Genomic DNA, 16,010 nt, shown 5'->3' with positions numbered 1-16,010 from the left:
TTCTACTTTAGCGTAACTGTTTTCGTGTTGGTCTTATGCGCGTAGACAATAATTCAAGACCCTGATGACCGAAAACGTTAACAGATGGACGAAGAGTGAAATTTGTGGCAGATGCTCTTCTGTGGAACAAGTGTCACGGCATTGCATCATCGTAACTTCACGCATAACCTGTTCAGAAAAATGCATAAAACCCGATCGTAGTTGCTCGAGGGTGTATCGCTCATTGTCCACATCAATGCACGCCCGCATATCGGCAATGTTGTAGCCCAGATCCTGCGCGTCCTTCCTACAGCCCGGACATGAGTCCATAAGACTTCGATTTGCGTGGACGTCGTGATTTTTCTCTTGAAGAGCTTTCTACCACCGATACCAGAGACATTCTTTAGATGTATAGAAGTAGTGTCCTGGATGTAATTATTGAGCTTTCGGGATGTGGGGAGTAAGGCACAGAGAAGTAGGGAGACTATATTTGAAGAACTGTAAAAATATACTGAAAATAAAAAATTGTCGAAGTAAAAATATTATGTGCAGTATTTATGAAATGTCATTCATATTAACTGAAACCTGGACATAGACGTCCGTTTTTGCATTTTAAAACATAAACACTTCACCATATCAACGATTCCACTATCGTACGTTACTTACTTAGAATTTGTGTATTGTGTGAGCCTCTCTCTAGGACACGAGGAAATTCCTGTTTCCTGCCATAGCAGTTCGAGTCACCTGGTGCGCGACCCGCCTGTGTGTGTAGGCGGCGAGCAGGTGGCTCGGCTTCTCAATCGCCCGTCCGCCTGACGCGGTGCCTTTTACGAGCGCCGCCTCGCTTTGAGATATTACGACCGGCAGAGCACGGCCGCACCGCACCGCAGCGTAGCGTAGCGCGGCGTGGGCGTTGCCACAGAAGGCCTCCCAGAGCGAACGAGCGGCGGGCGGGCGGGACGGCCTACCTGCTGAAGCACACCTGCCACTTTGTTGAATTGCACATTCTGCGCGCACGTGCTCGTAAAATAAAACTGTAAACTCGATTCCATTCCGGCACATCCGACAACTTTATCATCTGGTACAGCGAGAAAATGGATCCACTACAAGTACGAGAAAAGTATCAGTGACACTGCATGAGTTGTTGTTGTAGTTGTTGTTGTTGTTGTGGTCTTCAGTCCTGAGTCTGGTTTGATGCAGCTCTCCATGCTACCCTATCCTGTGCAAGCTTCTTCATCTCCCACTACTTACTGCAACCTACATCCTTCTGAATCTGCTTAGTGTATTCATGTTTTGGTCTCCGTCTACGTTTTTTACTCTCCACGCTGCCCCCCAATGCTAAATTTGTGATCCCTTGATGCCTCAGAATATGTCCTACCAACCAGTCCCTTCTTCTTGTCAAGTTGTGCCACAAACTCCTCTTCTCCCCAATTCTGTTCAATACCTCCTCATTAGCTATGTGATCTACCCATCTAATCTTCAGCATTGTTCTATAACACCACATTTCGAAAGCTTCTTTTCTCTTCTTGTCCAAACTATTGATCGTCCATGTTTCACTTCCATACATGGCTACCCTCCATACAAATGCTTTCAGAAACGACTTCCTGACACTTAAATCTATACCCGATGTTAACAAACTTCTCTTATTCAGAAACGCTTTTCTTGCCATTGCAGGTCTACACTTTATATCCTCTCTACTTCGACCATCATCAGTTATTTTGCTCCCCAAATAGCAAAACTCCTTTACTAATTTTAGTGTCTCATTTCCTAATCTAATGGCCCCGGCATCACCCGACTTAATACCACTAGACTCCATTATCCTCGTTTTACTTCTGTTGACGTTCATCTTATATCCTCCTTTCAGGGCACTGTCCATTCCGTTCCACTGCTGTTCCAGGTCCTTTGCTGTCTCTGACAGAATTACAATGTCATCGGCAAACCTCAAAGTTTTTATTTCTTCTCCATGGATTTTAATACCTGACCCGAATTTTTCTTTTGTTTCCTCTACTGATTGCTCAATATACAGATTGAATAACATCGGGGAGAGTCTACATCCCTGTCCCACTACCTTCCCAACCACTGCTTCCTTTTCGTGCCCCTCGACGCCTATAACTATCATCTGGTTTCTGTACAAATTGTAAATAGCCTTTCGCTCCCTGTATTTTACCCCTGCCACCTTCAGAATTTGAAAGAGAGTATTCCAATCAACATTGCCCAAAGATTTCTCAAAGTCTACAAATGCTAGAAACGTAGGTTTGCCTTTTCTTAATCTAGCTTCTAAGATAAGTCGTAGGGTCAGTATTGCCTCACGTGTTCCAATATTTTTACGGAATCCAAACTGACCTTCCCCGAGGTCGTCTTCTACCAGTTTTTCCATTCGTCGATAAAGAATTCGCGTTAGTATTTTGCAGCTGTGACTTATTAAACTGATAATTCGGTAATTTTCACATCTGTCAACACCTGCTTTCTTTGGGAGATCTGCGTTTTAAATTAAAAGTATGCTTAGCGTAAGGACAAGAAAGTTTTCTGGATATGCCTGCTCCTGTTCATATCAGATGCTGCTGTATCTACAGTTTTCCCACATTTCTACTTACTTCCTCATGAATAAAACTTAATACTTGTACACACCGGTCGAAGAAAATTATTGCACCTTCCTGCTTAAGTGATGGCATTTGGCACCTTGAGCTTGTAGAAGTACTTATAACTGTTTCAACGTCTCCAGTCAGGAAATAGCTTAGTGGTAGAGCTACCAGAGCGCCATTTGTGTCTATTCTTTAGTAGGAAATGCTCACAGCCAAAAGGCTCAGTGTGGTGCAAAGGCGTGAAGCAAGTAGGCAACCAAGCCACGCAGACGCATGATACTTCCTACAGCCAGCTGACCGAGTTGGAAAGAGTCAAACTGTGACCTTCCGAGTTGCGCAGTGGTCCTTACGGAGAATTGCCACCCAAGTTGGATGTGCTGCATGAGTTGTGCTAAGATACTAGCATCAGTGATCAAGTGAACATTGTCACACCCGTGTAGGAGTTTCTGGAAGTGCACGCAGCACAGTCGCCGGCCATGATCGTCGTAATTAAGAGTGGCAGTGGTAGATCGGACAACAACCACAGCGTCAATAAGAGGGCTGGTAAGCCCCAGAGTGTCAACACGAAATGCTGCGAATCAGTTTCTAGCAGTGGAACTATGCGCAAGCACACTTCAGCCCGTCTTCTCCTCACGTTACAGCATCGACGTGCACTGCAGTTTATTTTCTAATTATATGACGCAAGATAATCATATTTTGTATTTCCGTTTCATCTAGCTTATAGAGAAATACGCTGAATGAAAAAATAATTTACTACGAGTGATTACATAATCATATGCCAAAATTCCAATATTTTCTCCTTTGCGATTACTCAGCACAGCTTTCCGAAAAAGCTGAATGAAACTGAGACTTTAATAGATGCAGAATGACCAATTAAAACTGACGATTGTAAAAACAGCCGTCTCGCTTTGTCACACCTAAAATAATACACACATCAGATGCGGCGTGTGCCACCCGTAACGGATAAACATGCAACATGACTAAGCCTATTGGTGGCGCATCATGATCAGCATGTAAAACGTAATATGAGTTCAGAAGAATGTTCAATTACGTGGGCTGAAACCTTGGTCAGGGGCTTTTGACTACTATTTTCCGCAACTGGTGGCATCTTTTATTCCATATATTACATCTGCAGAATTTCTGCTGCAGCCATGCTTAAGATTCTATGTCAAAAATGTGACAAGTGGGATATACAAAATTGAATTGGAGTGCTTTGTACTGTATGGTGCTGAACGATGGGGGAATTTTGAAGAGGAATTTGTGAAGTAACGAGAGGAGACAAAATAAGGAATGAAGTGCTACGAGAAGAAATGGGAGTTGCCAAGGATATTATATTCTCAATTGAATGTAAACGGCTAACATGGTATAGACATCTCAGAAGACTGCCAGAGGAGAGAAGGCCTTCGAAAATGTGGCACTGGAGACCTCAAGGACATATAAATAGAGGAAGGCGCTGACTACATTGGAACGATGGAATTAGGCGGGCGATACAAGATAGAGCCGTACAGAAAGAGGATTGGCATGACAGACGGATATGGAAACTTAAATGCGAGAGACGGCGCATGGCGTAGAAAACTTGCAGAAAGATGAACCACATTTCAAACAAGATAGTCGCGTAAGGAGAATTCCTTAACAATGAAAATAATCAATGGAGTGTCGTACTCCTACGCTGGCGGTCGACGAACGTATTGCACTAACTGTAATAAGGCTCGTTGAAGAATGATGCTGAAACTTTTCTCTTGAAAGTGATAGTCGTTATGAAGACGTGGTGCAGAATGAGTGTTGCATTATTGGTCTTCAGTGTATGATTCATCTTATCGGTACTGAAAGACTAATTGTTTACTATCGTTACTGAATGTAATCACTAGTCGAACTTTGTAGTCTTGTGCATGTGATGCACGGTACGGAGTATGTGATCAGTACTGAATTCAGTCCGCTCGGTAAACCAGTCCTTTTATAGCCACTGCTCTCGTATTTCAGCACGACACGTCGGGTCAAGATAAAACGCACAATCACACTAGTGTCCATTTCAGAGTACATGATCAATATTTAAAACTAGTTCTTACGGTAAATTGTTCCTTTACCGTCGCTGCTTTCATATTAGTCCACGATGCATTCGTATATGATAAGAAGCACATCAACACATGGGAACTAAAAACTCGGTAGGTCACGTTGTGCTTCGTAAATTATTCCGTTAACAGACTTTTCTCTGCGTTATTCCAAAGTCGCAGCCGTTATAACTTTGCTTTGAAACTTAATGCAGGACATATTACACAAACATGTTCTATACGCACACAAGGTGTTGTATAGAGTGCAAATTACGAAGTGAAATGTTCTATATGCGCATGTTTAGAAATTGGTTGTCTATGACCACATACTAGCCAGCAAGCAACAATAAAAAAGAAATCCTTTTGCGTCGTAGGATTGCCGACTTTTCATATGTTACATCACAAACTTAGTTGTGAACCTGTTGGAGTGCAAACGGAAACAATCACAAAACACATTCTGAAAAGTATACGCCTAGGAGATGCACCTACACATCCTGGGACTCGTAGAATGATATTACCTCAGTCTCATACTGTCACCAAAGAACGAATAACATCAAATAATGTCGTGGGAAATTTAAAGCTGCGTATGTTACGCAGATGGGAAGAAAATACTAGAGAGCCATGTTTGTTAGTACATGTACCACAACTACAATAACATTTGAAATTCCTTGAATGAAGATGACATTTTCCCTTAGGCTGTCTTTTTATTAAGATCTCTTCTGAGTTACATAAGTCGTTTCGCCTTAGAAAATCAGCATCAAGTGTTTCACCTGTTCAAAAGCACACTAGATAATAGCCACGGAATGTGAATGTAGGAGCGCGAATGTAATATTCAGTAAATTAGTTCCAGTAAACAGTGTGCAATATGCCGGCAAGTGGCAGTGAAGTCACGGGATATGGTTGCTTTCAGGATGATATACAAATTGTGCTGTTCGTGATTATTCGACACATAATATGTGCACTTAACGAAAAGATATACGCAAAGGTATAACGTTCAAAAAAGAAGAAAACTGAGACCATACTAACAATTTACAAATATATGCACATACATTTACATGTACGAAAGTAAAACCTAATACAGTAAAATAGAAATGGAAAAAAAAAGATTTGGAGAATACAATTAGGCATACGTAAAAATTAAGAAGATCCATCCGTTCTATAAGTGAAACAACAAATCCTACATGTCAGTGCCAAAATTACTGTCAGCAATACTTGACAAACATTATCTATTGATCTTCTATTTGGATTATCAGTTTGCTCTTTGATGAGTATATCTGGCTGTATTTGGAAACAATTAAACATTTAACCTCTTCTAGAGAATTAACTTCCGTTCCTTTCTCTCCATGCTAAACGATTTGGAGCTTATCGTTAATCTTTCGCAATGTACGTTTATTCCTTACTAGATGTAGCGCGAAAGCAGAGAAATTGTTCTCGTTAGGTTTCGTGTCTTTATTAAAACGAATCAAAAAGGTATTTCCAGATTTCACAATGTACAGTGTGGCTATAATTAAACTTTCGCAACCTATGAGTGCCCCGTCGGAAACGACTGATCATAGGATGCTGAAACTTTGTGGAAACATTTGTAAGGGCATTGGGAAGAAAAATAACAAATAAACAATTGATAGAAAACAGATTTTAATATCCAGATGAGAGGGCAACTTCCGTTAATTGCGTACCCTGTTTACTTTTCTGGTTATAAACTTTGCTCTCTGTGACGACCATGTGCAGCAACGACAGCCTGGAACCGCAATAGAGATCGCTCTATTGCTGCCCGAAACATCTCGGATGGGATGATGATTATCTCCTTGGCTATGGTCATCTTCAGCTTTCAGCCTGTGTCAGTGTCCAGTGACCCCTGTCAGAGCCATGGCAACAGTAACTTCTTCAATAATAAGTGAGGCACCTGGCCGTCGGGCGCTGCAAGGGGTGAGTTTCAAACCCCAGTTAATTCGAATTTCCGAATTATATTCTCCAACCCCATTGTAGCAAGAACAATTATCCTTTTCCCTTTAATGCAACAGCAGCACTATTGTTGTGGTTTTGACTAAATAGCTTTACGAACCCCTGTCGAGACCCACGTTGACTGCAACTGTAACTCAAACTAATGCCTCCCTACGTCACTATACCAGTACCGATGACTAACGGCAAGCCATGGCACTAGCAGTACTAACAACGCAAACAACACAATCTGAACATGATTTCTACTGTCGTTGGGTAGCCATATGGTAAATTATTTTCCGTCTACACAGGTAATAGCGAAAATGTTGTTATAACAACTTTGTTCGCCAGTGTGGATCGGCACAGACATTTAACTAATTTTTGATTTACTGAGCAGTTCCGTTCTTGAATAATTCATACTGCTTTCAGTGCGAAACCCAATTTTGATTTTCTTGTTTTTAAATGTACGATCTGTTATACCAGAATACCGGTCGTATCAGGAGTGAACTACAAACTTGGTCATTCGGCATCTATTAAAGTCTCAGTTTCATTCAGCTTTTTCGGAAAGCTGTGCTGAGTGATCGCAAAGGAGAAAATATTGGATATTTTTGTCATATGATTATGTAGTCACTCGTAGTAAATTATTTTTTCATTCAGCGTATTTCTCTATAAGCTAGATGAAACGGAAATACAAAATATGATTAACTTGCGTCATATAATTAGAAAATAAACTGCAGTGTACGTCGATGCTGTAACTTGAGGGGAAGACGGGCTGAAGTGTGCTTGCGCATAGTTCCACTGCCAGAAACCGATTCGCAGCATTTCGTGTTGACACTCCGGGGCTTACCAGCCCTCTTATTGGCGCTGTGGTTGTTGTCCGATCTACCATTGCCACTCTTAATTACGACGATCATGGCCGGCGACTGTGCTGCGTGCACTTCCAGAAACTCCTACACGGGTGTGACAATGTTCACTTGATCACTGATGCTAGTATCTTAGCACAACTCATGCACCACATCCAACTTTGGTGGCAATTCTCCGTAAGGACCACTGCGCAACTCGGAAGGTCACAGTTTGACTCTTTCCAACTCGGTCAGCTGGCTGTAGGAAGTATCATGCGTCTGCGTGGCTTGGTTGCCTACTTGCTTCACGCCTTTGCACCACACTGAGCCTTTTGGCTGTGAGCATTTCCTACTAAAGAGTAGACACAAATGGCGCTCTGGTAGCTCTACCACTAAGCTATTTCCTGACTGGAGACGTTGAAACAGTTATAAGTACTTCTACAAGCTCAAGGTGCCAAATGCCATCACTTGAGCAGGAAGGTGCAATAATTTTCTTCGACCGGTGTGTACAAGTATTAAGTTTTATTCATGAGGAAGTAAGTAGAAATGTGGGAAAACTGTAGATACAGCAGCATCTGATACGAACAGGAGCAAGCATATCCAGAAAACTTTCTTGTCCTTACGCTAAGCATACTTTTAATTTAAAACGCAGATCTCCCAAAGAAAGCAGGTGTTGACAGATGTGAAAATTACCGAATTATCAGTTTAATAAGTCACAGATGCAAAATACTAACGCGAATTCTATATCGACGAATGGAAAAACTGGTAGAAGACGATCTCGGGGAAGGTCAGTTTAAATTCCGTAAAAATATTGGAACACGTGAGGCAATATTGACCCTACGACTTATCTTAGAAGCTAGATTAAGAAAAGGCAAACCTACGTTTCTAGCATTTGTAGACTTTGAGAAATCTTTGGGCAATGTTGATTGGAATACTCTCTTTCAAATTCTGAAGGTGGCAGGGGTAAAATACAGGGAGCGAAAGGCTATTTACAATTTTACAGAAACCAGATGATAGTTATAGGCGTCGAGGGGCACGAAAAGGAAGCAGTGGTTGGGAAGGTAGTGGGACAGGGATGTAGACTCTCCCCGATGTTATTCAATCTGTATATTGAGCAATCAGTAGAGGAAACAAAAGAAAAATTCGGGTCAGGTATTAAAATCCATGGAGAAGAAATAAAAACTTTGAGGTTTGCCGATGACATTGTAATTCTGTCAGAGACAGCAAAGGACCTGGAACAGCAGTGGAACGGAATGGACCGTGCCCTGAAAGGAGGATATAAGATGAACGTCAACAGAAGTAAAACGAGGATAATGGAGTCTAGTGGTATTAAGTCGGGTGATGCCGGGGCCATTAGATTAGGAAATGAGACACTAAAATTAGTAAAGGAGTTTTGCTATTTGGGGAGCAAAATAACTGATGATGGTCGAAGTAGAGAGGATATAAAGTGTAGACCTGCAATGGCAAGGAAAGCGTTTCTGAATAAGAGAAGTTTGTTAACATCGGGTATAGATTTAAGTGTCAGGAAGTCGTTTCTGAAAGCATTTGTATGGAGGGTAGCCATGTATGGAAGTGAAACATGGACGATCAATAGTTTGGACAAGAAGAGAAAAGAAGCTTTCGAAATGTGGTGTTATAGAACAATGCTGAAGATTAGATGGGTAGATTACATAGCTAATGAGGAGGTATTGAACAGAATTGGGGAGAAGAGGAGTTTGTGGCACAACTTGACAAGAAGAAGGGACTGGTTGGTAGGACATATTCTGAGGCATCAAGGGATCACAAATTTAGCATTGGGGGGCAGCGTGGAGAGTAAAAAACGTAGACGGAGACCAAAACATGAATACACTAAGCAGATTCAGAAGGATGTAGGTTGCAGTAAGTAGTGGGAGATGAAGAAGCTTGCACAGGATAGGGTAGCATGGAGAGCTGCATCAAACCAGACTCAGGACTGAAGACCACAACAACAACAACAACAACAACAACAACTCATGCAGTGTCACTGATACTTTTCTCGTACTTGTAGTGGATCCATTTTCTCGCTGTACCAGATGATAAAGTTGTCGGATGTGCCGGAATGGAATCGAGTTTACAGTTTTATTTTATGAGCACGTGCGCGCAGAATGTGCAATTCAACGAAGTGGCAGGTGTGCTTCAGCAGGTAGGCCGTCCCGCCCGCCCGGCGCTCGTTCGCTCTGGGAGGCCTTCTGTGGCAAGACCCACGCCGCGCTACGCTACGCTGCGGTGCGGTGCGGCCGTGCTCTGCCGGTCGTAATATCTCAAAGCGAGGCGGCGCTCGTAAAAGGCACCGCGTCAGGCGGACGGGCGATTGAGAAGCCGAGCCACCTGCTCGCCGCCTACACACACAGGCGGGTCGCGCACCAGGTGACTCGGACTGCTAAGGCAGGAAACAGGAATTTCCTCGTGTCCTAGAGAGAGGCTCACACAATACACAAATTCTAAGTAAGTAACGTACGATAGTGGAAACGTTGATATGGTGAAGTGTTTATGTCTTAATACGCAAAAACGGACGTCTATGTCCAGGATTCAGTTAATATGAATGACATTTCATAAATACTGCACATAATTTTTTTACTTCGCCAATTTTTTTTCAGTATATTTTTACAGTTCTTCAAATATAGTCTCCCTACTTCTCTGTGCCTTACTCCCCACATCCCGAAAGCTCAATAATTCTATCCAGGACACTACTTCTATACTTCTAAAGAATGTCTCTGGTAACGGTGGTAGAAAGCTCTTCAAGAGAAAGATCACGACGTCCACGCAAATCGAAGTCTTATGGACTCATGTCCGGGCTGTTAGGAAGGACGCGCAGGTTCAGGGCTACAACATTGCAGATATGCGGGCGTGCATTGACGTGGACAATGAGCGATACACCCTCGAGCAACTAAGATCGGGTTTTATGCATTTTTCTGAACAGGTTATGCGTGAAGTTACGATGATGCACTGCCGTGACACTTGTTCCACAGAAGAGCATCTGCCACAAATTTCACTCTTCGTCCATCTGTTAACGTTTTCGGTCATCAGGGTCTTGAATTATTGTCTACGCGCATAAGACCAACACGAAAACAGTTACGCTAAAGTAGAACTGTGCTACGGTCCACTGTAAACTCGCCACAAACTTGACTTAACGCACTGTGGATTTCTGTTTGGTTTTTGACGCGTGAAGTTTAGATCTCGATAAACAACCTCTGGTAGTCAACAGCCACAGTAGATGAGATCCATGCAGGTTCCATTTCTACTCGTACCTCTCGCCAAATCTGTTAGAGTACCCATCGGGAGAAAAACCTTGTGCTTCCTCAAGCTCCCAACCACATGACGTACTTTTCATTCATGTAGCACCAAACAATCCACATTAATACCAAATTGTGTATTATTTGTCATATGTGCGTCATATTTATTCGAATGGGATGCAATGGTTAGCGGTGGTCTAGCGGTTCTAGGCGCTCAGTCTGGAGCCGCGCGACTGCTACGGTCGCAGGTTCGAATCCTGCCTCGGGCATGGATGTGTGTGATGTCCTTAGGTTAGTTAGGTTTAAGTAGTTCTATGTTCTAGGGGACTGATGACCATAGATGATAAGTCCCATAGTGCTCAGAGCCATTTGAACCATTTTTTTTTTTTTTTTTTTTTTTTTCTTGCAATGGTTAGATGCAATTTTTCGTAAGGCGTTCAACATTGTGGAATAGGTGCTAAGACTCAATGTAGACCTAATTATGAATTTAGTACTGTGCCTTTTACATCGTATACCCGCTCCTGTCGTAAAGTTAGTAATGATGAAAAAATTCATGTATGGATGAAAGGATTTGGTGTACTTGCTGAGAATGTAACTGTAACTGATGATGTAACCTTGTACTTTAATTATTAATGAAGTGTGATCTGTAGCGTCAGCCGCCAATCGCTGGATGTACATCTGGTGAACAGGGGCTCGAAAATGCAACAATTTGAAAAAAAAAAAAAAAATCGAAAACATACTGCCGCGTTGGCCGCTGATCTCCTGCGAGGGTGCATGATGCAACCCGCATGGGCCGGTTACCCGCGGGTACGCGTGCTGCTAGTGAGACTACAGCAAGCGTACGGCATTGCATTTTTTTGAATGCCGGTTGGGTTAATTCACGATTCCAATATTCCAAATTATTTCCCATTCTTTTGGCTACAAGACCATAGTTTTTATCCACTCTCCATTCATTGCGACGGACTTACGTCACCTTAATTTGAGGGCTTGTAAGCCCGCATGGTACCACTTTACCGGTCGACGTAGGAGCCAACGTTTTGTTGCAATAATAACCTCCCCATCATCCACGTACTGCCTCCCGCGGAGTGAGTACCTCATTGTGCCAAACAGATGGAAGTCTGAAGTTGCGAGATCCAGACTGTATGTCGGATGAGGAAGAACACTCCAATGAAGCTTCGTGAGCTTCTCTCGGGTGAGCAGACTTGTCTGACGCGTTGTGTTGTATGGAAAAAAAGAAGAACGTTGGCATTTTTGTGGCGACAAATGTTCTGAAGTCGTTTCTTCTGTTTCCTGAGGATAGCACAACACATTTCGGCGTTGACCATTGCATCATGGGGTAGTACATCAAACAGAATATCTCCTTCAGAGTCCCAGGAGACCTTCACCATGACCTTACTGGCTGACGGTGCGGCTCTGAACTTTTCGTCCGCAGGAGAGATGGTGTGGCGTCTCTCCATAGATTGTTATATTGTTTTCGTTCCGAAGTGATGAACCGAGTGTTCATCACCCCTCACGATCAACCTCGAAACGTGCAGGCAGTTCCGCACAGACGGCCCTTCGTCGCTCTTTAAGGTCATCTATGGAGGCGAGGAACCCAGCGGGGACACACCTTTCGTAAGTTTCTCATACATTTTCTGCTATTGCAAATAATTCACCGATACTGTAATGGGACAAAGATGAATGAGCGCACTACGTGAGCTGTGAATAAGATACTTGACTATCCTTATTTTTCTCTGTGCATGGCTTCCTAGTCAGTCTGCTGTGCAGCGCTGAGGAATTCTTATTTGAGGCACAGTGCCGTGCAGTTGAGTTTTTCAAGGAATGAGATCAGAATTCTGTTTTCTGTGAATTTGGTAGAAGCTAACTAGAACTCTTGTTTATGGAAATGAAAACTTATTTAAAATATATTCTTGTTGTTTATATTCTTGGATAACGGGCACAGATACTGACAATGGTGAGGAGAGCTTTATTCGCATCCGCTGACGCATCATGGATAGGGATGACATGGCAGACGGTCGCTACTGTTGGGCCGTGAAGGCCTGTATTCCGGGTGAAGTTTGTTGTTATACTGATGAAGAACATTCTGGGGAAATTTTAAAGGTGTGTTTGATGTTTCTTTGTAATGAGAGAATTTTGTAATAGTTAGAGTCTTCTTCTGTTGTGCTGTCTTTTTTCCAGTAATCAGAAGTTGATTTCACAAAAACGATTTTTTTAAACACACATCCGTGATTCATTGTAAAGTCTTTAACTTTTATCTTGTGCGCATTGTAACTTATGCCATATGCAGCAACAGATTGTCTCAGACAAAAAAGAAAATAGAGTAGATTATTTTTCTTTTGGAGCTGTATCTGTTGATTTGTGTTTACTTTCGAGAATGTCAGTACTCTAGACAGAAAAACAGCATGCTGAGCAAGAGGTAAGTCACTTTAATTTCAGGGCACATCTCACAATCCACTCTTGAGCAAACACTATGTAGTTTGGATTGTCAGGTGTCATGCTAGCTAGCACATTAATTTTCGGTGAACTGTGTTAGTAATTTCAGACTGTTAACTTCTTCTGCATAGAGTAGTAATTTATTTTCGAGAGTATTCTTAATCTAACATTACACCACATATCACACGTCATTTATAACAGGTGTAAGGTGTCAAACTAATAACACACCTTACATGGATATCCTGAAATAATTCTGGTTAAATAGATATGTCACACGACATAGTTATGTGAAATTGTACGAATTTTATTGATATGCAGATCGAAAAAGAAGCTGGCATTTCGAGAATATAAATCACTGACACACACACTAGTAATTGCATGTAAGTAATTTCCCATAACCGAACTACGAGACGCAGTTGTGAGGAAAGAAGAATTTTACAAAGGCAACGCCCATCACATGTAGGCTGAAATCGTCTTAATGGGACACATAGCGGACACAATGAGGCACCAGAGCCACTGCGCATTCCGTCGGCGGCAAAAGCCGCCCATGTCCCTGCTTTTAACGACGACCATTGGGAAAGCAATTCTACAGGGACACGACTGGAGTTATCAAATGAACGTTTGGGGAAACCCAATGCAAAACATAGGTGACTCACTGTAGCCACCTGTCTTATGACTTGCATGAAAGAAAAAACTGTTTTCTCAGTATTACGTAGCAGAAGTTAAGCTCTGCCCTACGAAAAAACTAAGCCTGTGATATGCTACAAAATCTCTATTGTGTGGAGTTATAACAAGTACAAACGCCCTAATTGGGCGCCCTAATTGGACAGGAAAAATGGGTGGCCACCATCTTTGATATAGACAGATGTAAAGAGAAGAATTCACTATTTTTCTCGCAGCAAATCGTTGAGTGTTAGAGCAAGACGACTCGGGCCGCACTGAGACGATTGTGAAGGTCATTATGTGAACACTTTTTTACAGGCTCAAGGGGTTAAGCCGCAAAATCTCCTAATACGGAGAATCGCTGTAGTTTAAAATATTTACAATTGTCGTTCTTAATTGAAGCAGAAACGCGAGATATCCGATCTAATGAAGAGGACTGACCAACCACTGTAGAGTGCTCTACACTCTACAATTATTGCACTATTTTAATTGTGCAGTTATCTTTGTACAGTTATCTACGTACCCTATACACACTCAATTGGATAATTATGGATATTTTCATTTTGCATTTTAGCGTAATTGATACCTCTGGCCCTAATTGTATTTAATTTGTTACTACTTTATCGACCCCCCGCTATGGTCATCAAACATCTTGCTACTAAAGAACCCTAGAATAATTAGAAATTTTGCTTCACAGTTGTGAACACTCAATATCAAAATTTTACCATCCTGTATCTTCTATAAAATGTCGTGAAGTAATATTGAGATTAAAAATATGCCTTAATAACGAAAATCTAAGCCTTCCAATTTTTTGCTAACACATAGTTATGCCTAAACCCGAACACTAAATTCTGTTAGCGGTAACGTATCCTTTACAGGGAATGTAGTGGATCCGACATTGCGATCATTGACCGATTACATCACTGTCCATACTGCTGCACTCTTCTGAAGTCTGCATGCTTGTTACGGTATCTTCCTACCTTGTAGGCCATAGGTTCAACACCGTATTCCAAAAACACCCACAGAGCACCGTTGCGCAACTATGGTGGGAAAATAGATCAGAACCAATTTCAGACATGTTAGATGTGCTTTGATACTGAGTTTTATCTGCTATGTTTTCATAGAACACACAATTAATTTCTTGGAATTCATTTAGATTCATTTTCTTTGTTTCAGATTTTGCAATTTATGAAGTTTAAAGTATTATTTTGTGACACTGTTCACATGTTCAACATAGGATCAACCAACCGTCAGTTTAGTTATCCAATTGAATTCGATAAGTAGGGAACAAGTTACATGAGGAGAAAGTTTTTGGAATCAAAATTTTCAGCTTTCTCACGTACAGACAAGCTGTCTAGACGAAGCTTACACTTTGAGTACCCACTTGGTGGATGAGTGTGCGTCATTACTAATGGAACTCATAGCTGTGTGCAGCTAGCAGGCACGTGGGAAATTGCACAGGTCTGCATGATCTTGTTCCCATGATGACAGGCGCTTCGACCATCGACTCATCGTGCTTTTCTTCACTGCCAGGTCTCTGTAGAAATCCTCCGATGAACTGGTGTCCTAAGAAGGAGCTCAACGACAACTCTCTCCTTGGAACGCACCTCCATTACAGATCCCACTTTGAAGGCCATGTATAGTGCTGCCACCTATCGGAACTTCATGAAACTTTAGGAACGGAAGGAGAAATATTCCGCTATGACCCACAAGAAATTTAGAATGCTTTCAACCCAAAATTTCCGGGAAAAATTTGTTGCTTTTCTTATTCAATGCTCCTCACACATGTATGTTAGGAAATGGGACCCTCGACTGGTTGCTGGGCCACATTGCAGGCAACAATCAGGTTCATATCCCATTGATCTCCTGGGCGTCTCCAAACATATCTGAAGAATAGAATCTCATTCACTAGAGTAGAATTGTATTCCATAATAATTGCTGTTTCGAACTGTGCACCCAAGTTGTAGTTGGAGGCGTCCGGACAGCACTGCGGTGCCAGCCTCATTGTCACACACCTCACAGCCCAACAACAAGGAGTGATGGCCAGGGGTCCCCTCTCTGTTTCATAACGGGACCCTTTTGTCTTTCATTGCTCACCATACAACACATGGCCGGTACTGTTGCCCTCCAGGACCAGCCACCTGATTTGATATTCCCGCCCCCACATGTCGAGAGTTCCTACTGCTCGTCTTCTTGCTTACCAAGCCCTACCTATTGCTCGTCTTCTTGCATATCAAGCCCTACCTGGCCAACACCGTCGCCCTAAACAGAGAA

Source organism: Schistocerca piceifrons, chromosome 1 (genome assembly GCF_021461385.2).
Source record: "Schistocerca piceifrons isolate TAMUIC-IGC-003096 chromosome 1, iqSchPice1.1, whole genome shotgun sequence".
Classification (NCBI taxonomy): domain Eukaryota; kingdom Metazoa; phylum Arthropoda; class Insecta; order Orthoptera; family Acrididae; genus Schistocerca; species Schistocerca piceifrons.
Note: the sequence above shows the minus strand (reverse complement) of the source record.